We start from the raw sequence: 26,427 nt of genomic DNA, 5'->3' as shown, positions 1-26,427 counted from the left end.
GTGTGTACACATGTGACTGTGTGTGTACGTGTGTGTGCTTGTATGTGCACACATGCATGTGTGGAGACCTGAAGTGACGTTGATGTCCAGATCATCCTCAATCACTTTTATACTTGATTCACTCAGGCAGGGTCTCTCAATCAAACCCAGAGCTCATCCATATAGATAGACTAGCTAGGCAGCTTGCTCTGGGGATCCCTGTCTTGGCTTTCTGAGGTTAGAATTACAGAGAAGCTGTTATACACACACACACACACACACACACACAGCATTTGTGTGACTTCTAGAGATCTGAACCCATGCCCTCATGCTTTCCTGGTAAGCACTTTAACCACTAAGCAATCTCCCCTGTTTCTTACTATTCATACCTTTGTACACCCCTCTTCCTGCGGGAGTGGAAAGGACCTATCATTTGCTTCTAGCCAAGAACGTGTGGATCATTCCCACACCTCCACTTCAGGGCATAAGACTTCTAGGGGATCTGGCCCTCTGCTCCCTCTTTCCGCCATGATCTGTTAGAAAACAAGTCAGTAAGAAATATGTGGAAACATCAAGAAACTGTGTGGGGACCTCTAGGAACCTGCCACATTTACAAACAACAAGAAGTTACTCTTTGCTTCAGATTAACTCCAGATAGGTGAAAAGGGGTGTGTGTGTGTGTGTGTGTGTGTGTGTGTGTGTGTGAAAATGTGGGGGGGCAGGGAGAAAAAGAGAGTATGTACAGAGGACATGTGTAAGTATCAATCTTCAAGAATTTTTAATGTTTAATTTATTATTATTCTTTGTTAATGTGTGCCTCAGTTCCGCATTTGTGGGACTATGATCAGAGACCAGAAGAAAATGTTAGATCTTTTGGAGCTGGAGTTACAGGCATCTGTGAGCTGCCCAGCATGGGTGCTATAAACTGACCTCAGATCCTCTGGAAGAACAGCAAGTCTTCTTAAGCACTGAGCCATCTCCACAGTCCCTGCTTCGGAGATTGGTCCCTCACTGACTTGCCAAGCAGTTAGGTGGCTGGCCAGAGAATTTCAGGGATCTTCCTATCTCTGGCTTCCCAATGCGTGATTACAAGCACGAGTGACCATACCTACTTTTCTGTGTTAAACTGGGGTCTAGGGAATGAACACATGGCTTCATGATTGGCAAGCACTTTGCTGAGCCATCTTCCCAGTCTGCAAAGCATATTTTTACTGCCCCTGCTGTATGGGCTCTGTACCAGAGCATGAGATGAAGCCTGCTCACGACAAACTAGCTGCTCCATCATCATCACTAAAGGCATGGTGGGGTCAGGGTGTGTGTGTATGCGTGTGTGTGTGTATGTGTGTGTGTGTAATACCTGACAACAAGGGGTGGAAAATTCCATCATAACTTAAGCATATGCACCTCTGTTCCACAAGAATCAGTGCTCAGAAGGCATAAAGGTTTGGCTGGATGTCTTTGCCCTTCAGAAGCCCAGTCCTTAAAGCAAAGGGTATCTGTTGTGTCTGTTGTTAAATCACTATTGAGAAATAAAAACCCAAGAGATTTTGATATGTTTAGTCATGTGGCAAATTGACAGTGGACCCAGGGCTCAGCATCCGGAGCCACAGCAAAGACCACTAGTTTATCAAGCAGACGTTGTTCAAATAGGAGCACTCTACTTTGGGGCATGACTTCATTCGGGTGGTGTGTAATTTTAGATAAACCTCTGTCTGGCAGAGGGCTTAATAATTGAACTGAAAGAGGATTTATGACTTGCTGGGGGTCAATGCCAGAATTAGTGCTGGGGAAAATGAGTTCGGGGAAACCAGTGTCCGAGAAAGGCGGCGTTTTTTCAGAAAGAGAAGCAGGGAATGGCCTCACCTGGGATGGGTGGGGGATTCCCGGGAGGCCCTGGTACAGGTAAGAAAACGGACTAACAGAAACTCAGAAGAGCAGTTCATCGGGACTTCCCGAGACAAGGCCTGAGTCCTGGATCCAACGCTTTCTAGGAGGATGGTCTGAGAAAGTGGCTTGGGCCAGCTCATGGTACCTGTAGAAGTGTTACCCGAATCAAATGGGGCAGTTTCACTGAAGCAGGCATGGCCAAATTGAACTCACCTCTGGTTTTTTTAAGTGAAGCCCAACCGGAGCCTGTAAACACCAAGTTGTTTCCATATTATCTCTTTCCCCGTTTTCAGATGACAGTGGTAACCCTGAACAGCCATGACAGAAAACTCATGGCCTGCTGAGCCGAAATATTTCCTATTTAGCCTCCAAAGTTTTCTTATGACCTTTGCTTTAATAAAGTATTTGGCTTCCTTCAGTGAAATGCGGTTCGAGCACAGCCTGCCTCAACAGATCCTGACAGCGTCCAGAGCAAGACTAGATGACATAAAACCTTCCGTCACGAGGATGATGTGATACCGTATTACTTGGATTTGGACATTTTATATTTTCTCAGGACAGAAATCTGCGCTGTGATATTGAGATGCCAGTGAAGCAGCAATGAGTTGCATTTCCCAGTCAGTCAGTCATGCAACTGTAAGGGCAAACAGGTGGATGGTGTTGCATTGGTAGTACGTTTGAAACAGGTGGATGGTGTTGCATTGGTAGTATGTCTGAAACAGGTGGATGGTGTTGCATTGGTAGTATATCTGAAACAGGTGGATGGTGTTGCATTGGTAGTATGTCTGAAACAGGTGGATGGTGTTGCATTGGTAGTATGTCTGAAACAGGTGGATGGTGTTGCATTGGTAGTATGTCTGAAACAGGTGGATGGTGTTGCCATGGTAGTGTGTCTGAAACAGGTGGATGGTGTTGCCATGGTAGTGTGTCTGAAAGATTTTTTAAAGAGCTTTCACCTTCTGGTGCTTTTAGCTTCCAGCTCATCAGCAGGTAATGCTATCTGAATTGACTCTTATTGTCTAATTACTTCCCGTTGGGCCCAAGGAGAGTGTACAGGTGATTTTCCCAGGGCTGCTAACCGAGGAAGTAGAAAAGAAATACTAGTCAATAAAGAGGAGCTGCTGCCAAGAAATGTCATCAGGAAACTTGATCCTAGGAGAAGGTATGTCCAGGACACCAGAAGTTTGATGCCAGGGAATCTGAGTGACAAAGCATCTTACATGTAGAGGTATGGACAGAACTGCAACTGTCTGGAACCATATAAAAAGAGTGCAGAGAGTAAATTTCCTGTTACACAGCTTTCCTTATTGAAAGACAGGAAGATAGGTCCACGGAGAAAGGTTTTCTTCAACCCCGTGTTTGGAAACCTTCATCTTAATTAAGTTTGGGAACTGTCTAGTCATTGTGGGCTGTGATTTGCATGCCGAGCAAGTAGGTGGAAAACTTTCCATTTAATTTGTATTTTCTAACCCAGAAAATACAATACTGACTGTAAATAATGAAAGCAGGCACGGTCTGGTGAGCTATGCCTTTGGATAATCAAATAACCACGAGGGTGTGTCTAGAGGGCAAGGCAGTGACTGAGCATCAGACGTTCTTGAGAAAACATCGAGTTTTAACACAAAGCCACAGAACTAGAGCAAAGATAAGCTTGCTCCCAGGGGGTCTGGTTTTGTGTTTTGTTTACCCAGTCACCTAACTCAGAGATGGGAAACATAGATTTTGCAAAGACTGCTTATGCTACACGTGTTTCTACTTCTGTATCCATGGTGGACATTATGAGAGCCAGTCTTGACCTGTTTTCTCCTTGATGCTGGACTCTTCTAGAATTTTCTAGAATTCCTTATTTGGTGAACCTACTAGATGGCATTCAGGATAAAATGAAATTGGCATCCTATATCCTTGGCAAAATCTTGGGTGTTTTTAAGCTTGTGTAGGATGACGAATGGGTAATTTTGATTGACAAAGGGATGAGTAGGTCGGTGGTTCTGTGGTGATTCTGCCTTTCTAGCGGCAGCAATTAACCTGATCAAACCATGAGATGAATAAAAAAAAATGAGTAAGGACGTATTGGAACTACTCCTGGCTTTGCAGTGGGATAAAACATCTCTAGCATATGTTTGGAGCCTTGAGGTTGGGAGTGGGCGTTTATAGCATCTCACAGGATTCAGTTATGGGAGGACACGATGGTACACAGTCACTGCAGCAATATGTGGGCATGGAGCTTTACCGTGGAATCTCCTTGGTTTCGTCTGCAAATCTTAATATCTTTAGTGGAGATCTCGATAGACTGTAGATAAAAGAAATGGATACCCCAGTGATGGTGTTTATGAGTTTAGTGATAACATTGTTGCAAAGACAGTGCGGTACTGTAGGACCAAAACTAGAAGGAAACCTTCACCATCTATGAACCTGACACGAGCTGTGGTGTTAATGGAGGCATTTGGCCAATCTACATGCTTGTTTATTTATAATACCTGAATAAGCTGGGCCCAAAAGGAAGGCAAAAAGTAAGAGTTCATAGACACAGGTCATAGCAACCCTGTGGATACAGATCATAGAGAATCTATTATCACAAATCCTATGTGGTAATAGATCAGAGAACACTCTGGACACAGGTTAAAAGAAACCAACAGACTCAGGTCATATAAAGTCCATACATACAGGACACAGAGGGCCAATGAACATACCATAGAGGGCTCATAGACACAGGTAAAACAGAGCCTTTAAGCACCGGTCATAAAGGATCCATAGATACAGGTTATTGAGGGTTCATAGATAAAGGTCATCGAGGGCCCATAGACACAGGTCATAGAGGGCCCATAGAGCACGTGGATAAAGGACACAGAGGGCCAATGAACACATCATAGAGGGCCCATAAAAACTAGTCATAGAAGGCTCATAGACATAGGTTATATAGAGTCCATGGATACAGCAAACAGAGGGCCAATGAACATATCATAGAGGGCCCACAGACACAGGCCATAGAGGATTCATAGACACAGGTCATAGAGGGCCCATGGACACAGGTCATAGATGGTCAATAGACATAATACATAGAGGGTCCATAGGCACAGGCCACAGAGGCCCATGAACACTAGTCATAGAGGGGAAAAAGATAGAGGTCATAGAGAGGTCATAGACTCAGATCATAGAGGGTCCACAGACACAGGTCATAGAAGACCTATAGACACAAGTCAAAAGGACCTATAGGCACAGTTCATAGAAGGCATTGTAGACACAGATCACAGAGATCCCATGGGCAAAGGTCAGTGAGAATCCATGGACATGGTCATAAACAGCCCTGTGAGCACAGATCGAAGAGAGCCTTTGGGTACAGATTACAGTGTGCCCATGGACTCAAAGCATGGAGAGCCTATGGGCATAGGTAATAGAGACCCTACAGAGACAGGTAATGCAGTTCTGGGGCCCAGACCAGGTGAGGAGACACAGAAAGTGTATTGGAGAAGCAAACAGGCCTCCAACATGAAGCTGAAAAGCAGTGTTGAGGGGCCCCTCATTCCTCTGTACTCTGAAGAGCCGACAGGGAGCAAGACGCAGTATTAGGGCTCATAGGTCTAATGAGGTACAAAATACTGAACTGATTGGTTCATGTATTAAAGTAAGACGATGTGACATATCTTAGGAAACCCAGAGTTGGTAGGATTTTACTAGTATTGTTTCTATTACATTCTCCTAAATTGAAAAATGAACTGTTGCCAAGAGATACCACGGATGTTGGGAGAGAGCTCTTTGCCTAATTGGCTGTTTATTCTTTTACAAGAAACTCGGCACTGCCTTCCTAGCATCTTTTATCATGGACTCCCTTCCAAAGTCAATCTCTCTTTGATAGTTTGAGAAAACAGACTTTTGGTTTTGGAACGGGTGCCTTGTTTAATCCTGGTTTCTGCAATCATGGTGAATCGGGGGAAGAATATGTCCAGTGGGCAACACAAGAATGTTTTATTTGCGCAAGAAAAAGAAAATAAGACTGTTTTGGTTTGTTTTGAGTTGCAGGAACTGGGGCTGGACAGCACTTCGCTGTTTAACATCCGTTCATCAAGAAACATTTTATTTCCAATCTGCTCTGAATTGTATCCAATAAGAACAATGACATTTCTATTAACTAGTACTATTTGAAAGCCTGTTGCCCTCCAGGATCTTCCTCAGAGATGGCAAAAAGAAGGCATGCTTTGGCCACAGGTTTGAAGTTTGCCTTTAGGGGAGGACAGGGGGAGTGGGCAGCGGGAGGATGGGGTGGTGGGGGAATGGGCAGAGAGACTTCTGATTCTGGAGTGTTTACTACCAGAACACCAAGTCCTGATCCCAGAATTGACAAAGCCCTGTGTTAACTTAGGAAAATGGAGAAGAGCTGGCCAGACTTCAGAAAAACATGCAAACAAATTCACAATGTGATGGGTTCACGATATTAAATTAAGTATATAGCAATCACAAATCTTTCAACACATTCCGGAGCAATGAAAAAAAAAGAAGTGGGGGGGGGGGAGAAAATGAAAGACCCCAAACCAGCTGAGCCAGTAGTTAAAGCCTTTTTAATTTAACAGACCCCATTTTTTATGGTATCCAGGCTATGTTGCCGGTGTTTTGAGCTGTCACATGATCGCTTATCCAGATGTGAGGGTGGATATCTGGGACAGGACCAGCCAGAAACCGCAGCCCTTTCCTTCAGCTTGTAGCTTGTTACTGTAACTCAAGCGTACTCCTGTCGGCTACAGAAGCCCCACATTAATATGTGGTACAACAACAATAACACAAAAGGGGATAAAGTTAACCAAAACACTCACAGGAATCTGGAAAAGGGGGTTGGGGGGGAGAAGCAGGGCCAGGGAGGGAGGAAAGCGGGGAGGAGAGCCAACTCAGGTTTATTTGTCAGCTCCACACAACACTGAAAATGAAACCTCCAAGTGTGTGGTGGTCTGAAAACTTCCCCTTTTCTCACCTACTGTGAACAGCTTTCACCAGGGGACAAGACTTCCTGGAGCTTTCTGCAGGAAATTAGCAAATGCCTCTGTTTGGAGCTTCAGGTTGCAGGAACCCACAGCAAAGCCAGAGAGTGTCTCAGAACCGCAGAGTGCAGGCCTTCTCCTTCAAAGAAATTTCTGGAAGCCCAGACCTTGACCACAGAGGGGACAGGAGAGGGAGGGTGGAGAAGCGACAGCTTTCCAGCCTCCCTTTGCACTTTTGCCAGTGACCTTTGGGGGACTCATTCCTCAAGCTGCTGGACAGCTTCTGGCAGCCCATTCAATTCATTAAGCCTTGGATTTTTTTTTTTTTTTGAGAGTGTGAAGTGGCGATGATACAGCCGGCCTAGAGATGTGTCCAGGGTCCAGGGCTGGAGCGAGCCCCAGCGTAGACCTGGCTCAGAGCAAGCACTCTCATTGGCTCCTGAATCTATGAATAGTGAGTAGCACCTTCTCCATGCCAAGCGTTTTTGAGACTCACGTCTGTAAAGAGCCAAATAGGAATCCTGAATACAGGAACTGTGTATACAAGCGGGGAAAGTCACATGATGACCCAGCCTAGTCTGGGTGCTCAAAGGTGGCCAGCACTGCTCTGAAAGGGACCGGGCTTCTGCTGGGGAGCCAGGGATATTTGGGGGAGTAGGCACCACTAGGGAAGTGACAAGGCTTTGCCCTCTGGAAAAGTGACTTGGAAAGACAGCAAGATGGTTCAGGGAGTTAAGGTGCTTGGCACCAAGCTTGAGGAAGTGAGTTCATTCCCCAGCATCCACATAAGGAAGGAAAGAACTGAGTCCAGCAAGCTGCCTCTGACTTCCACACGTGCACGGTGGCACAAGGGTACGTGTGTGTGCGTGTGTGCATGCATATGCACAAGGGGCGTGCGTGCATTCACAAATAAATACATAATGTAATTTAAATTTTTTAAAAAGTAAAAGAACCTTAAAAAGATTAGACTAAGAGCACACGTTATTTCTAATCACGTCGTAGGTCACAAAGGAGACCCATCGGCTCAGCCCGTTGATCCTATTCCTACTCTGGCTGCTGAAAATAAGGGTCCCAACAAAATCAATGGTGTGGAATATCTCAACTCTTGCCTCCCTGGGGATCTTCCTCCCCTGCCTGAGGACCTTCTCTGAGCCTCACCAACTGCGATGGCTGAAACTGAGACAAGCCTTGGGCCATGTCTGTGAGGGAGATTGCAGGCTAGGATAAATGAGGTAGGTTGGGAACACACCATGTGGGTTGGGGTTTTGGGTTGAATAGGAAAGAGCGAGGGAGCAGAGCCGGCATTCAGCTATCTCTGCTTCCTGACCATGAACATAAGTGACAGGTGGATTTACACCCTCACTGCCACCATGACACCATGATTGACTGCACCCTCAAACCATGAGCCAAAATAAACTTTCTTTTCTTAAGCCACATTTTGTCAAATATTTTGTCCCAGCAGCAAGAAACATAGCTAATACATGGGCCCAGTAATCATCTCTCCTGAGCATCGAGTCAGCCATGTCGAGCAAATTTCACATAGTTGGCTGGTGGGTCGCCTCCAGCTCATAAAATGAGAACTTAGGGCACGCAGAGCCCTGTCATTTCACACCACTGGGACTCTCACCAAAGGGACCTGCTTGGCAGGTAATAGTGACACATTTATTAACGGCAGGGTTTGTGTTCCTGCCTTAGCTCAGACCCCAGATTGACTTCTTCCCCCAGGTCCCCCGAGCCTGTTCCACATTCAGGAGCCGATCCCCTCTTCCCTTGGGTGTCAATCCTCCCAAATCCTCTGTGCTCCCTTCGGCTTGCCTTCAGTGCCAGTGATGAGAAGGGAGATTTATTTCCTTTGCTTTCTGTGGAGGGGACTTAACAGAGGATGTATTGTTCCCAACTAGATTTTCATCAAGGCTGCGGAAGAGGCAGGAAATCTCCTCCTCAGGAACAATGTCAAGTGTCTTTGAAGTCACTGACTGAAAACGAATTAAAGAGAAACTTATAACCATTTCACTTAAGTATTTTCAGTTAAGTATCATGCACGGAGCTATATTTTACGTGGGAATGTGACATGATGTCTACACACATGTTAAGTCCCGTTATCTCGGGGTCAGATGAGGGCTCGTGGTAGGATTTCTCTCTGCCCGTAATGAATTGTGCTGCTGTTGGTATAACAAGGGTCACAAGCAAGAAGAAATAGCTACCCCGCTGGGAGAATATGTACACGGAACTTGCAATACTCACACCATGAACTATGGCTATTGAGTTCAACTGAAGAAAAACTTCAGTATAAGATGAATCAAGAATCCCCTGCACTTGCGACTTGCACCTGCGGAACATCTTCAGGTATTCTCCTGTGCACTGTACCGAGTTCATCTTTACAACAGAAAGACAGACCCCACTTACAAGTATGAGGTTTCACTGGCTGTAGAGATGCATGCCTGTAACTTCCAGGACTTGGGAGGCTGAGAGAAAGAAGGTCAGCTTGAGCTCAAGGCTAGCCTGGACTATGGTGTGAGGCTCTGTCTCAAAAAAAAAAAAAAATCAAAGTGGGAAGCAGATGGAGGAAGGGAGGAGGGAGACTGTAGACAGCTCATACATACTGCTTCTTCCTTCTGCTCCTCATATTGTCTAAGGTATAAACTGCTCAGGAATCCATCTTATGGGTATATTAGGGTGTTTTCCACTAGTTTGAGAATTAAGAAGCATAAGTGTCTTCAGGGTCCTGGGACTTTCAGTTAGCTTCTCTTTCTTTCTGGGCTTCCTTGTTCTCTGTCGCTGGTTCTCCCAGCTGATCTTGATGGTCCCCTCTCTTACAGGGAGACAGCATGAAAGCTAATGAGGCCGATTGAGGGAGCAGGAGACATGAGGGTCCAATTCCTTTCTAGCCATTGACCTCAGATGTGTATGAGTTTCGGAACCGTTGCTATGGACATTTATTGAGACCGTGGGTTGAGATGACACATGCAGCGGGAAGCACTTTGGTCAAGCGGATGTCACTTTCTCCCTGCAGGCCCTTATTTTTCACCCAGAGCTGTCAGAGGAGTTCAGTCGGGAGTGCAGTGATTAAGCAATCCGTCCCCAAGGAAAGTTGATCTTAGAAAGTGAACTGTTCACACTTGCTCACCTCAAGGAAATCCAGTTCATGCAGTCAGCAAACCTTCTGGGCACAGGGGTCTGTTCTCTTCGGGTAGGTATTTGGGGCTTTGAGGGCTATGGTAGGAACGTTTTAGAGGCATCCATTCTACAAAGACCTCCAAATCACATCCCACAATCCCCTGCTGGTTTCCTCAAATCAGATCATTTCCTATAGTCACATCCATGTCAAACTTTGAAAGGGTCATCTTTTAGTCAATCTAAAGTTTTAAGTCTTTTCAGGGGAGCAGAGAGACTCTTGAGATAAGTCAGGGAAGAAGACAGGCATTTTCTTTCCCTCCCCAGAGGCCTTCTAATTATGTGTGTATCCTAGGAATTTCCCCAGTTCTCTGTGCAGGGTCTTCTATCCCAAGCGAAACCTTCCTCCTGCTTGGCCCTATAAGTCAAACCCAGGGGTCAACCAGCTTAAGCTTAACTCTTGCGGTATCTAGGCCATCTGTAACTAGACAGAACACAAGCATGGTATCTGGACAGCTTGGTGAGCCTGGCAATTAGAAACTCATCTGGCTCTGCCTTGCCCCTGAATGCGTGCGAGCTGAGGTGTGAGGGCGGATGGAGGGAGAAGACAAAGGCAGATCTGTGTGAAATCCCATAGTTTCAGTTCACAGGGACTGGTGGCAACTCCTTTCAGTTTCAAAGCATACGGTTTTCCTTCCTTGAGGGAGAAGCTTTGACTTCGGGGTTGAAAACGCATAAACGGAGCCTAAACCACAAGTCTCGATGCACTTTCAAGTTGAGTAGAGGACGAGAAAGAGGTAGAGAGGCTACCCCAGCTGCGTTCCCAGGCTGGCCCTGGTCCACCCCCGGCATCTTGTAATTCCTCTCCACCTGCCTCACAACTGGAATCAAAGTGAAGTGGGACCCCAGGCACAGTACTCAGCTTGTCCCACATGTGGAGGTCAGAGGACAACATGTAAGAGTTGGTTCTTTCTTTTCACTGTATGGAACCCAGGGACCAAACTTAGATCATCAGATTTGGTGGCAAACAAGCAAGCACTTTTAATTGCAGAAGACCTTGGAAGCCAGGAGAAAGCATTGAATCACCCTGAGTTAGAGTTACATGGGGACTGAACTCAGATTGTATGGAAGAGCAGTTAATTCCCTTAACCGCTAAGTCATCTCTCCATCCCTATTATATTTTTTTTTTAAAAAAAAGATATAAATGTTTCAAAGAATGAGAGGGGGCTAAGCACTTGAGGGCCTTGCTAAGTAAAGCAGGAAACAGTGGACCCCTCATACAGTGCCTGGGAGACGGAAGAGTACTATGGGGTAGAGGGTTACAAGGTTATCAACTCCACCCGCTGCACAGGTGGATTCCAGATCGGACCCATCCTTGGGGGACCATCCTTAGCATCTCTGCCGAAAGCCATGAAACTGACAGTCAGGTTGTATCACATCTTCTCCTCTCTCTCAACTTCAGGACAGGAGACTCAGGGAGACATCCCTCAGCCAATGTTCCATGAGCTTCTAAGCAGGAAAGGCGAGGGCTGAGGAGAGAGGACCATAGAGAGACTCAGGCTTGTGGGGGAACCAATTCTTGGGTTACTTTGATTTCTGCACCAGGGGGAGGGCTTTAGTTGGGGATTATTTATTGATTGGAAAGAGTAGAAGTCAGACCCAGAAAAGGAGGGGAACCTAGAATAGATGCAGCTACTCCCCAATTATTGAGACAGTTACCTGTCAGATATTTGGGGATCTTGCTGCTGTTGGTTTGTTTTGGGTGTTAGAAATTTTGTTGTTTGTTTGACAAAAGGTCTTCTTATGAAGCCCAGGGATGCCTCAAAACTGTAGTGACCTCCAACCTCTGCTTTCTAAGGACTGGGTTTATAGAGGCATGTCTCCACCCCTGGCTATCTGTTTGAGGAATAATAATCTGCACATTATATAGGTAAAAGATGCACAGAATGCTTAAAGATCTTGCTTTCAAGACTCCCCTGCCCTGTGACTGTGTCTATGTGTGTGCGCACATGGAGGCCGGAAGTCACTCTTAGGTGCCATCCACCTCTCACTGGCCTGGAGCTCACTGATTAGGCTAGCGGGCTGCCCCATGAACTCCCTTGGCTCTGCCTGCCTCTGCCTTCCCAGCACTGAGGTTACAGATGCACTCCCATGTCCAGGGGTATTTGAATGTGGATTCTGAGGGTTGAACTCAGGTTCTCATGCTCACAAGGTGAAGAGTTTTCTAACTGTCCTATCTCTCCGGCCCAGGATTAAGCCACCCTCCCTTTTACACATGGTTGTGCATCGTGTGTATGCATTTATTGGGGAAGTGGATGCATGTTACAGCACAGATGTGAACATCGGAGAACTTCCAGAAGCTGAAAATTTTCTTCCAGTGTGAGCATTCTGAGGAATCAACTAGAGTGGTCAGGGTGGGCAGCAGGCAGCAAACACTTCTGCTGAGCCCTCTCACTGGCACTTATTAATTTGTTACGAATGGTTTCCTATTTGAATCTAGTTTAGCTGATTTCAACTAAGAAATGTTACAGAGAAGAATCCTTGGCCTGAATTTTCACAGTAGGGGAATAAATTTTTGCTTAGCAGAAAAGCAAGTGGATCAGTGTGAAGAACAGACAGTGGACGATACCAAGTCACCGGTGGAGATTTGCTTGTGGGCTCGACATCGTTGCTTCTGTTCCAGGATGGTCTAAGCATCAGAAGACCAGTCTGCATTTCCCTTAGATTTTGCCCGAGTCTCTTTTCCATCCACTCTGGTTTCATTTAATCAGGGTGAAATTCAATCCTTTCTGGGTAAGTCCCTTTCTCTCTATTGTGACAAGACATCCAACAGGGGCAACTCACGGGGTAGAGGAAGGGTTTCTGGGGCTCACAGTTTGGGGAGACAGTCTGCCCTGAAGAGGAAGTCAAGATGGCAAAAGCGTGAGCCACGGTCAGGAAACAGGCATGGAAACTCTCCTTTGTATTCAGTGTGGGACCTCCAAGCCATGGCATGGGGCCGCCCATATTCATGGTGGGTCTTTACATCTCATTTGAACTTTTCTGGAATCATTCAGAGGTGTCTTTCCGTACTGATTCTTAGTCCTAGCAAGCTGACAATTAGGATCAATTATCACACAGTGTAGATTCAAGTCACTCTGTTCTGTGGTCAGGGACAGCTAAAAGTTAGATAAAATAGTGCAGAATAAAGGATACAACAATATCCGCGTCCCCAGAAGCCCAAGGGCTCTTAATATGAAGGGATTCTTCAGAGGAGCCCAAGACATGAACAAAGAGTCAAACCGAGACCTGAACCTTGGGCAAATTGCTTCTCTTTCTTATCTTTGAATAGGGACTGACGGGTTGATCCAAAAGCTGGCAGAAAGAATGGACATCATCAAAACACATTTTAATGTGTTTACATGTGTTTTAATGTTTACATTTTTCTCTTTGCAAGCCTGACTACCTGAGTTTAATCCTTGGGACCCATATAGTGGAAGGAGAGAACCAAGTCCCTAAAGTTACCCCTTACCTCTACATATGCATGCATTATAAACACACACATGCACACACAGAATAAACAAATAAGAGCAATAAAATACTTAGACATGTAAAGCGAACAATGTCATCTGACCCTCTGTTGCCCTTCCACAGTTCCTTTTGTGGAACTTCTATGTCGTGTTTTCCTAGTGACATTCCAATGGGGTATGTGACATGGTCAAGTACCCTCATTTGTCAGAGCAAAAAACACCTGCTCTGCTGCAAAGTCAGCTCTTAGACCCCTTGAGCTGAAATTCTTACTGTGCTGTCTCTAGCCAGAGCCCCTGGGCACGAATCTCAATTCTGGTTCTGTTGTCTGTGCGACTTTAGAAATATGGATTTATTTCTGTATGCCTTCCCTTGCCTAGAAATGAAGATGTCCTTTGAGGATGAATATTAACATATTGCCCTATATTAGAAGTCATCTAAATGAGCCCGTTTTCAGATGGCTTCTTTTTGAAAGACAGTACTGCATTCGGCTTGAAGGATACTAAAGTTTGTCCATTGTTTACTCTTCCTACCATGCATGGGTGTCCAGTGACCAGTGCCATTAGCCACCACCCAAACACAGGGGAGGGAAAAGAGAAGACAGGCAAAACATTGTTTCCTTAGCCGGGAACCAGAAGCCCTGCCTGGGAGCTCACTCATGCTGGGTGAGAGTTTCCATGTCTGCACAAGGCAGAGCTGGAAAGGAAGACGGACCCCGGTGACCAGGCCCAGAGTGTCAAGTAAACACCTCGCTGCTGTCCACAGACTCGCCCGGCCACACTACTGTATATATTTACACTGGGGAGAGTGAATGAATTAGCTCAATTCACTAACGCTGTTGTTTAATTTGGAGCCTGGAGCACAGACTACCAAGCAACATGGCTGTCTTAGAAAGTGCTTGTGTATTTTAAAGGAACATGGCTAGTATTTTAACCTGAGATTTCCTCTGTGTGTTTATTTCCTCTATCAGGGTGTCTCATCTGTGGTTGCTGGGACAAGATCGAAAACCTCATAAAGAGGAACAGGAGTGCAGGGGTAATCGGTGTCCCCAGAGTTCAGAAGGGGTGTTAGAGAAGGGCCAGTTTGCAGGAGAGGAGAGAGATATCAAAAATTTTGTTTGACTATTGCTTTGCATGTTAGAATCTTTCCATCCACATCTTGGGGATTTCTGGGAAGACTCTGAAGTCAAAAGTCTCAAGAATCCAGCTCTAGTTGAAGGACACAAGGAACTGGAAGACAAAGTTTCAAATCTTGGTTCTTCTTCCTCCACCTTTGACCCACAGAAATCTCTCTCTCTCTCTCTCTCTCTCTCTCTCTCTCTCTCTCTCTCTCGCTCTCTCGCTCTCTCGCTCTCTCGCTCTCTCGCTCTCTCTCTTTCTCTTTCTCTCTCTCTTCCTTCCTCCTTCCCTCCCTCCCTCTCTCCCTCCCCCTCTCTCTTTTTCTCGTGTGTATGTACCCCATACCTCCATCAGAATAGCTTACATGTGCTTCTTGTTTTTAGCCAATGAGCTTCATATCAGCATCTCATTTAAATGTATCAAGCCCAGCCACCAAGGTCATACTGGGCATCAACTCTCAGACCTTTCTGGATTGTAATGAACTTGCAGACAATCACCCCCATCCCACACATACCTTAGACTTGCCTTCAGCTCTGTGCTTATCCCGGAAGAGAATGCCAGGAAAGTAAGCCTGACACAACTTTGTCTACCAAAAGAGGAAGCAGGATCCTCTGGGAGTGCCTCAAATACATGCTGGGAGCAGAACTTTGTTTCATCTGAAAGAACAGAAGTGTTCTTTATTACTAAGCCTGCCCCTCCCCTCGTCTCTCTGTTGTGTCATATGAGTCTTGGTACATTGGTACATGCTAGGCCTTTACCACCAAGTAATAGTTCTGTCTACTTCCATATTTTCAGCCACTGTCTCACAAGTTGCCCAGTCATGGCTTGAAATTTTTATCCTCCAGCCTCAACTTCCCCAGTAGGTAGGGTGGCACCTGAACCACCAGGCTAAGCAGCTGTCTGTTTAACAATGCATGTGTGTAGATAAGGAAGCCAAGTGGAAAGGTAGCCTCTAGAAAGCTTGTCCCCAAGGCCACAGAAAGAATGCAGTCCTAGGAAGTAGGAAATAATACCATCTTTACCAAGAAAAAGGTCAGCATCTCATCTGAATTAGTATGGATGCTAAACACCTGTGCTGCTGATTCAAGCCATGCCCAGCCATAAAAAAGATTGCTTAGGGTTGGAGACAAGGTTCCAACAGGAATCCTCGTCCTACATGGATGGGGTTGATCACATTGGTGCCAATTTGTAAGTGGAGGTTGCTTGTTTGTTTCCTGGCTGCCCAGACCCGAAATAATCACTCAGAAACTACATTAATTAAATTACTGCTTGGCCAATCACCTCAGCATATTGCTAACTAGCTGTTATAGCTTAAATTCACCCATCTCTACTAATTTATGTATCACCATGAGGTTGTGGCTTACCAGGCAAAGTTCCGACATCTGTTCCGGCAGCTACATGGCATCCCATTGACTCCACCTGCTTTCCCAGAGCATTCAGTTTAGTTTTCCTTCCTAGCTCTATTCTGCTAAGCCACTGGCCAAAACAGCTTTATTCATTAACCAATAAAAGCAACACATAGATAGAAGGACTTTCCATACTGTTAGACCTCAAGTCAAAATGGGGGCTTCCCTGAGCACAAGGCTCTTATCCTCAGCCTCTCTTTCTTCTTCCCTGTGGCATCTAAGACAGAAGCTCTGCTACAGTCTCACAGTCAGTGCAGACTTGAAGGAGGGTCTCTGTTCCAGCGTCTGGGCTGACTCTGCCCAGGTTAGCAACTGTTACATTGTCCAGCAGGTTCCCTAGGAACCTTAGTATAGCATAGTCTGAGCTGAATCATACAAATGGACAAAGAGCTTTCTTTAACAAATGTGATCAATTTGCATCTATGTATGTTTCCCATATGGATGCAGTGGTGTACATGTGTTTGCATGTATGTGGGGCATGTGTTTATGTGTTTGTGTGTGTGTAGACCTGAGGCTAATGCTGAGTTTCTTCCTTGCTCTCTCTCTGCCTTATACATTGAAGCATGATTTTGTTCTGAAGCAGGGTCTCTCACTGAGCTCAGATCTCACAGTACTGACTACTCTGGTAGCCAGCTTGCTCTGTGGATTTGGCTTCTGATTCCTGTGTGCCAGGATCCCAAGCAGTCCCAGCCCCAACTGAATTCTCAGGCTAACACTGCCAGGGCTTTATCAGACGCCCCATCGCCCTAGTCCTCTATGATTTGGTTTTTGTTTCTTTTTGACATTTTAAAACATGGTCTCATGTAGCCCATATTATCTTTGAGCTTTCCATATAGCCAAGGATGACCTTCGACCTTGGATCCTTCAGCCTTTCCATCTAGAGTGCTGGGGCTACAGATGTGCACCACTCCACCTGCTTTTTCAGGCCCTCGGATGGAATTTAGGACTTGAGCTCACTAGACAAGTGCTCTACCAACTACACCTCTAGCCCTTGGTTTCATTGTGTTAATACTTCACTCTCTAACCCTGATTGGCCTTGAACTCACTATATAGTTCAGGCTGACCTCAACATGGAGGTCCTCCTGCCTCAACTTCCTGAGTGCTAGAATTATAGATATAAAGCCTATAATTATATAGGCATTACCCTTTTCATTGTTTTTATAAAGTTGCAGAGAGTTAAACACTCAAGAGAGACCCTAAAGGTCCCTCAGACCCTTTACCCCCAAGCTCCCCCACTTCTGGCTCTCTGCGATCCAAGCTATAGCTGTCTTGAGTCTCATTCCTTTGGGTTAAGATAGTGGCCTCTGTCGAAATCTGAAAATTCCTGGGAGGGAGAACACATGGAACGTCAGTCTCCAGCATCTCAGGCCCCATTTATCATGTTTTCAACACCCCAGCCGAGCAGCAACAGCCTCCTTGCTGCTGCCTGCTGCCTGTTCTCCTCTCCCCTCCACCTCCTCTGCAGCAGGGACTCTGTGAGGCAAGCTGCACCCACCCGTGTCGCATCCCACTCTCAGACCTTCGCCAACCCCACTCCCATCGCTTCTGAATTTAACCCAGCCCCTCAGACTCTTCAGAATGCAAGATCTCTGTCTTTTGAGAGCTAGTGGAATTCCCCTGGCCCTGAATATAATAGGTGCCTTAGTGTTGCCCCCAAACCTGTCTTCTCCACACCCTCCTTTACTTCCTGAAGAACTTCACCCCACCTTACAGACTCCCCCGCCCCCGTGAAAGGCTGAGATAGAGCATGAACAGTAAAGTGCTCACACCCAGGTATGGGAACCTGAGCCCCACATCAAAAGTCAGATATGTGGCTGGAGAGATGGCTGAGCAATTTTTGCTTTTACAGGGACCTAGGTTCAGTTCCTAGCCCCCAACATTGAGTGATTTCCCACTGCCTGAAAGCCTAGTTCCAGAAAAACTCATGTAGACAATACAATGGCATCTAAATAAAAATAGGAGATCAGGGACGATCGGTAGTGGCGCATACCTTTAATTCCAGCACTCTGGAGGCAGAGGCAGGTAGATCTCTGAGTTTGAGGCCAGCCTGGTCTACAGAACTAGTTTTAGGACAGCTAGGGCTGTTTGTTACACAGAGAAAGCCTATCTCAAAAAAACAAACAAAAAAATCATTTTTAAAAGCTGGGTATGGTGTCATGAGCTTGTAGCCCCAGCAGTGGGAGAGGCAAGATATCACTGAAGATAGAGGCATCAGGCAAGCCTAGCCTGATGTGTAAGCTTCAGGTCTCCATGAGAGACCCTGTCTCAGAGACTGAGATAGGAGCTGGGAAGACAGTTGTGTGGGTAAGTGTGCTTGTTGTACAAGCTTGAGTTCAAATCACCATCACAGAGAGTCATGTAAAGAGCTGGGCATGGTCTTGCGTAGGCCTGACTGCAGCACTTGAGGATGGAGGGACTTGCTGGCCTCTAGCCTAGCTCCAGGCTCAGTGTGAGACCTTCTCTCAGGTCTTTTTTTGAACCTCAGACTCACCATTCCTGCTAGATTGGCTGGTCGGCAAGGCCCCAGGATCTGTTTCTGTACTCTCAGTATAGATTACAGACGGTTGTCACGGCACCCAGCTTTTATCTGGATGCTAGGATCTAAACCTTAATCCAAGCTTGTGTCCCACACTTGAACGTTACCCACGAAGCCATCTTCCCAGATCTCCTTGTTCTTGTCTAACGTAATTACACTAAACTGAAAAAACAGAAACTTAGGTGTCTCTGATTTTCTCTCCTGCTTAGCACTGAGCCGGTTTCCTGCAATCATTTATACTGCAAAGAGGTGTGGGTCTCCCTAGATGTCCGCCATGAACGTCTTGCTCTCTGAGTTGTTCCAAGGCCTCTTCGTCATCATTGAGAGTGTCTCCGTGATTGATAGCTTCTTAGCCCCTCCTTTCATTTATTCTTTGCTTGCTTGATGTGTGTGTATGTGTGTGTGTGTGTGAGAGACAGACAGACAGACAGACAGACAGACAGCCCTGATTTTCACCATGTGACCAAAACCCTTGGATTCCTGGCTTCAGAACTCTTCCTGGAGGTGTGGGTGTTGAACCTCGCACCTGCCTCTTTGGTTCATCCCTTGCTCTTGCCTCCGAGAAGTATTGCCTCCAAAGAGGAGAGAACCTGCTCCAGGTTTTGACGGGAAACTCTTTGTCCCCGTGAACCTCTGGAGGAGACTCCCCAGGCTGTTCACCCTAACCTTCACATCACACACACCCACCGTGTGCAGGCTCCCCTGCCCAACTCCAGGCTTCCCTTCAGACTCCCATTTAGGGACCACGGCTCTGAGAGGGAAGAACCTTGTTCATACAGTAGCATGGCCTGGAGCAGAGCCCAGGTTGGCCGTCCTCCAAGACCTATGCTTTTATTATGTTTTCTTGCTTGTTTAAATTGTTTTTCTAATGATAAAATGTTTCATATACACACATAATAATACACACAACACTATACCGATAGTATAAATGTTGTAATATGGACGGCAGGGCTGCGTCCCCGGCACCCGGACGCCCGCATGGCTAGCTTATGCCCCGAAATAATTACACGGAAACTGTATTCTTTTAAACATTGCTTGGCCCATTAGCTCCAGCCTCTTATTGACTAGCTCTTACATATTGATCTAACCCATTTCTAATATTCTGTGTAGCCCCACGAGCTGGCTTACCAGGGAGGATCTTAACCTGCGTCTGTCTGGAGAGGGAGAATCATGGCGACTCCTGACTCGGCTTCTTTCTCCCAGCATTCTGTTCTGTCTACTCCGCCTACCTAATTTTCTGTCCTATTAAAGGGGCCAAGGCAGTTTCTTTATTACTTAACCAATAAAACAACAGATAGAAAGATGACCCACCTCCATCATTTCCCCTTTTTCTGTTTAAACAAAAAAGAAAGGTTTTCACTTTAACATAGTAAGATTACATATAGCAAAACAGTTATCAAGCAAGAATTACAGTTACAATATTTATATCTATTTTATCTCTTATCATAACTAAGGAAAACTATAACTATCTATCCATTCTTCAACTCCATCAAAGACTCCAGAAGGATATAATATTACCTAAGCAAACAAGAAGTAAGATACTTCAAACTCTAGAAATGACAGAGACATCTCGCTGCCTGGACAGTCACCCAAAGTTCTTTTGTACTGTTGGGGCATCCATCTTCAGCCTTCAGGCCCATAGTATCCAGCAGACATTTTGCATCAAGCAGGAAATTCCAAAGACAGTTCAGTCACTTTTTGCTGTGTCCTGCAGAATGTCTTGCAGACTCTTTCATGAGTCAGGAACCCCGAAAGACCATCTCACCTTTAGGCAAGTTCAGTAGTCCTCTCTCTGCGGGTTCTTTGTGTCCACTTTATGCAACAGTCCAGGCAAGAGCAGTTTCTTGCCCAAATGGCTATCAAACTCCATAAGGAGCCTCTTTGATGCCCATCTTCCTCTTGAAGTAACTGGTGCTGCCAGGAGCAGACGTGTCTCACTGTCATAAAAAGCCCTAAATTATTAAAACATTAAATGCCATATAAAGAATAACAAACCAAAGCCCATGGCCCCGTCACCCAGGCTAACGCACAGACCCAATGAAATGTGCATGAATCCACCTGGGTCCTCACACCCCTTGTTCTCCTATATTTTATGATGTATTTTAACCTTGCTATTGTCTCACTAATTTTAATATATGTATGATGAGCTATTGAATTGTCCATCATTCTGAAGGTTACATAAATGAACTTATACTACACATATTTTAGAACACGTATATGTGTTGGTAGTCAGAAAAAAGTATTCCTTCTTATTGCTATATAGCATTCTATTGTATAACTATTCCACACTTACTTATTTTGTTATGGTGAATGTTCCTACTTTAGCTATAACAATAACATTGTGTGTGTATATATATATATATATATATATAACTGTATGTAATATATATTATACATAACATTATACACACATACACACACATATATAATTGTCTCTTTGCCCCTCTGTCTCTTGTCTTGTAATTTCCTCAAGGGTGTAAAGACAAGTGTCTTGGCCAACTTATACTGCCATAACGGACTGGGCAACTGTAATAACAGAAATGTATTTTCTCACAGTCCTGGAGCTTCTGGGTCCCTAGTGAAGGTGCTCTCCATGGTTTGTCAGCAGTGCATCTGTCTGTGTGGTAGGGAGAAGAAAGGGAGGTGTCTCTTCTTGTCAGGTCATTAATGTCATCACAAAGGTGCCACACTCATGACTTCTTCCAAACTTAATCATTTGCCACATCTATAAACCCCATCCCAGTGGGGTTGGAGTAAGGGTCTAGGAACATGATGGGGTCACAACCCAGTCCACGGCAAGTGGGATTGCTGGGTCCTAGTGTACCAACATCTTCAACTTCAATAGATAACTGCCAAACTGCATAGTAAGATGTCAGTTCAAAATCCACGGTCTAGAGCTGGGGAGGTAGTTCATTCATAAAGTGCTTGCTTCACAAATGTCAGATCCTAGTTTAGAGCTTCAGAATCCACATAAGAACAAAACCAACCACATACAATGGCAAGATGGGGGGTAAAGACAGTGAATCTCACCAGCCCACTAGCTGAAGGTACCTAGTAAAGTTCCTGACAGAGTCTCAAGACAAAGGTGGACACTGGAGGTTGTCCCTGACCTTCATATGCATGTGTACACATACACACACACACACACACACACACAGAGAGAGAGAGAGAGAGAGAGAGAGAGAGAGAGAGAGAGAGAGAGAGAGACGAAGAGAGAGGAAGAGAGAGATAGAGAGAGAGAATGAATATTTTTTTAAAGAATATTTGGAAAACACATGTTTGGGGCTGTTTTGGGGGAATTAATTTTCTATCCAGCCAGAGCCAGCTCTGGTCATCTTTTCAAAGCAAAGGGTTGTTTATGGTGAGTACTAGTCATTACTGTATCACCCACCTTCCTTAGTTCATTCTCTAAATGAACTAAGTGTGAATAAGAAGAGAGAAAGGATACTGTGGAATTCAGACAAGGGGACCAGATGTCATCAAGTAGTCAGAGAGTGAGGGGGACAAGGGGGACCTTGTTGGCCATGGTGAAGCATCTAGGATGGGGAAGTATTAGCAAATGAGAAGTTATTCTCTCTCTCTCTCTCTCTCTCTCTCTCTCTCTCTCTCTTATAATTCTGGAAATCAGGAGTATGGCACAGGTCTCCCAGGACACTGAAGAAGGCACCTATAGGACTGTGATCATTCTGGACCCTCAAGTGACTATCTCCAGTCTTAATTCTCCGGACTCCTTGGGTGTACTAGACTTTTCAGCACTTGGTCCAAAGCCAGCATGAAGTCACTGACCTTCCATATCCTCTCCTATGTCCAGGTTAGCCTGGAAAGGGTCTCCATGCTAAAGGGCTCGTAACCCTAAGATGTCCTGCCCTTTGACTCTCCTGGAAACCCCTGATACTTTCCCCATCTACACCTCCATCACATCTGTACTGTCCCCTGGACGTGTGAGGTCATATTCTCACAAGATCCAGGACATAAACGTCTTTGTGGGCAGCCTTTGGTAGCAATGCAGGCCTCTAAGTAGAAGAGGGATGTGGGGGAACCTGTGGTATACATGGTCGTTTGTGTAGACTATGCAGCACCAGTCAAAGATAGCCACAGGGAGAAAGTGGGAAGGCCCTGGGAATGCTCACCGAAGTTGAGAGGGCCCAAATCCTTCAGATGAAGACAGACACGGAACAGAAAGTGTGTAGGAAATCTCACTTCTGGTGGCTTATAAAGGCAAGACCCATAGGCTTCCTGACATATTATACCCTGGAAGAGTTTCCAAGGTGATTTCAAGGACTTTATTCAGCACACTAAAGAATAGGAATAGAAATGCTGATGAAGAAGATGCCCTGCTAGAAGTAGGGGTGGAGCCAAGAATACTCTACCAAGCAAAGACTTCTGGGAACCCCCTCTTTTCTGCCTCTGACGGCTATTTTTGGGTCAACTTGACTACATCTGGAACTAACTAAAACCAAAATGGCTGGTCACACCTATGAGGACTTTTTTTCCCTTAATTAAATCATTTGAAGTGGGAAGACCCACTTCTAATCTGGACCTTTGAGGTGGAAAGATCCACCTTAAATCCAGATATTTTGAGGTAGGGAGATCCACCTTTAATCTGAACCATGCCTTCTGCTGGTAGCCTATATAAAGGACATGGAGGAAGGAAGCTTGCTCTCTCTTTCTCTTTGCCTGCTTGCTTTTGCAACTTCATTCCTTCACTGGCATTAGAGCCAAGACCAGCTGAGACATCCATCCTCAAGGACTGAACAACCACTGGATTCTTGAACTTTCTGTTGGCACACAGCTGTAGTGGTTTTAAAGTATATGGCCCCCAAAAGGAGTAGCAATATTAGGGGGTGTTGGAGTAGGTATGGTCTTAGAAGAGGAGGATTACTATGAGCGTTGGCTTTGAGGTCTCCTATGCTCAAGCTGTGCCCAGTGACACAGTTCTCTTCCTGTTGCCTGTAGAATAAGATGTAGGACTCTCAGCTCCTCCACCACCATGTCTGCCTGCACACTACCATGTCCTGTCATCATGATAGTGGACAAAACCTCTGAAACTGTAAGCCAGTCCTATTAAATGCTTTTCCTTATAATGGTTGCCATGCATGGTGTCTCTTCACAGCAGTAGAAACCATAACTAAGATAGAAGCTAGTACCTGGGCCTGGGGTATTGCTATGATAGACCTGAGCGTGCTTTTGTTTGGAAGAATTTGGACTTTGATATTTTGGGTTAGGAAAGTGTAATGTTTTAAGCACCGCTTAATGGGCCAGACTAAAAGGAACCTGGAAGGTTTGAACTGTCAGGGGGCCTGGCTCAAGAGGTTTCAGAGAAGAAGAATTTAGTATGTTGTCTAGAGATCGTTCTTGTGATATTTCGGTAAAGAAAGTGGTTTCTTGTTACCCTTGTTGGAAGAGTCCTTGAAGTTAATGTAAAGCAATTTGGATTAATTCCATTGGCAAAGGAAATCTCAAAACAAGCCTGTATACTCTTTCATGTGATTATTAGTGTTAACTCTAACGAAGATTTATAATGAAAAGGGGCACATTGAGCAAGTGAAAACATAAAATATACAATTTGAGGAGAAAAGGAGCACTAGGAAGTAGAATGGAGCTAAGTACTGTGTTCAAGGAGATAAACAGATTAGGAAATGTAACAAAGGGAGTGGTGACTTCAAGACAAGATCCCACCCAGCTGAATTTCCAACTTGTGAAAAGGAATTAAAGAAAAGTTTAGAAAGCCAGGCAGTGGTGATGCAGGCCTTTGAACGCAGCACTTGGGAGGCAGAGGCAGGTGGATCTCTGTGAGTTCAAGGCTGGCGTTGTCTACAAGAGCTAGTTCCAGGATAGGCTCCAAAGATACAAAGAAACCCTGTCTCAAAAAAACACAAGAAAGAAAAGAAAGAAAGAAAGAAAGAAAGAAAGAAAGAAAGAAAGAAAGAAAGAAAGAAAGAAAGAAGGAAAGAAGGAAAGAAGGAAAGAAGGAAAGAAAAGCATTGTGGTGGTGCATGCCTTTATTTCTAGCTCTAGGAAGACAGAAGCTGGTGGGTCTCTGAGAAAGTTCCAGAACAGCCAAGTTTTCTCAGTGAAGGAAACCATGGAAAACAGAAAGTTGGTGCAGATGTCATTAGCAAGGGGGCCATGTTCCAACCCAAGCAAGCAGCAGAACTTGGCAGTTTTGGTCACATGGCTCTGGTTTTAGAATCAAGGATGAAGAAAGAGGTTGTGGAATGTTATGGGATTTACCTCCACGACTAAGGAAAGCCACTGGGACCAGATATATGTTAGGGGTGTCCCTGAATGGAAGCCTAAAGAGGCGCTTGTGTGAAGCTATGAAGGTGAAGCCTGGATTACTTTGGAGATCCCAAGATGTTGGAAATGCCAGAGCCATGGGATACCTGCCAAGGAGAGCTGCTAACAGGAGTGGAACAAGTCCAAGAGAAAGAAGTATGTTGTAGTCATCAAAGCTGGAAGGAGTTGGAGATCTGAAGAACATTCTGACATTAGATAGAGATGGAGAGTTTGAAGTTTGTCCAGCTGGTTTTCAGTCTTGCTTTGGTCCAGTATTTCCTTACTATGCTCCTTCCCCTATGTTTTGGAATGGTAATGTATGTTGCACAGGCTGATTCTGTGTGTCAACGTGACACAAACTAGTCATCAAAGAGGAAAGGCCCCCGTGAGCTCCAACTGTAAGGCATTTTCTCAATTAGTGACCAACAAGGAAGGACCCAGCCCATGGTGGGGGGTATTATTTCTGGGTAGGTGATCCTGGGTTCTATTAGAATGTGAGCTAAGCAAGCCATGGGGAGCAAGCTTACTTACTCCCCTCTATGACCTATGTATCAGCTCCTGTTCCGGGGATCCTGCCTTGTTTGAGTTCTTGTCCTTACTTTCTTCATTGCTAAAGGGTAAGCCAAATTAACCCTCTCCTCTTGCCTTATGGTCATGGTGTTTAGTTGCAGCAATAGAAACCATGACTGAGACATGTATTCTGTATCATTGTATTTTGGAAGTATATGATCTGCTATTTTATTTTGATTTTTACAGGTGATTACAGTTGAGAGATTGACATGAATCTCAAAAGGGACTTTGAACTTCGGACATTTACTTGGTGCTGAGACTGATAGACTATGGGACTTTTGAAGTTGGACTGAATGCAGCTTTCATTATAATATGGTTACAAGTCCATGGGGGCCAGGGAGTGGAATGTGGTAGAATGAATGAAAACACCCCCCATAGGTTCATATATTCAAACGTTTAGGCATCATGGAGTGGCTCTATTTGAGAAGGATTAGGAGATGTGGCCTTGTTAGAGGAAATGTATCATTGGGGGGGTGGGCTTTGAATTTCAAAAAATCATAGCAGGCCCAGATCTGTAGCCCTGCCTGCTGCCTATGGATCAGGGTGTAGCTCTCAGTACCAGCCCTGCCTCTCTGCTAACTGCTGTGATAACAATGGAAACACCCCCCCATTAAATGTTTTCTCTATAAGAGTTGCCTTGGTCATGGTGTCTCTTCCTAGCAAGAGAACAGTGATTAAGAGACCTACTGAGCACTTTGCACAGCATCTAAAAGGTCCCCAGGGCCCCTAAACAGAGCTGGCCTCCTCTCTGTGCTCTGGCATCAAGGGGGGTCCCTCTTACCCTCCATTTCCCCTAGAAGAACCTATTCCCTGGTCCCCAACCCACCTCTTTGCTTTATCCTCACTCTTACCTGGCTTTCCTACCTCCGTCAGTAGATTAGTTGTGGGGACTGGGTGCCTAAGAGAGCTCTTTCTCCTTCTTCCTATCTCTCTCCTGAACCCTGTCCTAACATCTCACAGCCAGCAAAGGTCCTGTCCTACCCAGCATCCTAACAAATGACCAGCCCTCTCCCCATCTCCACAGGTACATCTGTTAGCTCTATTCTGGACATCCTACACAGGAC

Source organism: Chionomys nivalis, chromosome 19 (genome assembly GCF_950005125.1).
Source record: "Chionomys nivalis chromosome 19, mChiNiv1.1, whole genome shotgun sequence".
Classification (NCBI taxonomy): Eukaryota; Metazoa; Chordata; class Mammalia; order Rodentia; family Cricetidae; genus Chionomys; species Chionomys nivalis.
The sequence above is the reverse complement of the archived record's forward strand: the minus strand, read 5'-3'. Positions refer to the sequence as shown.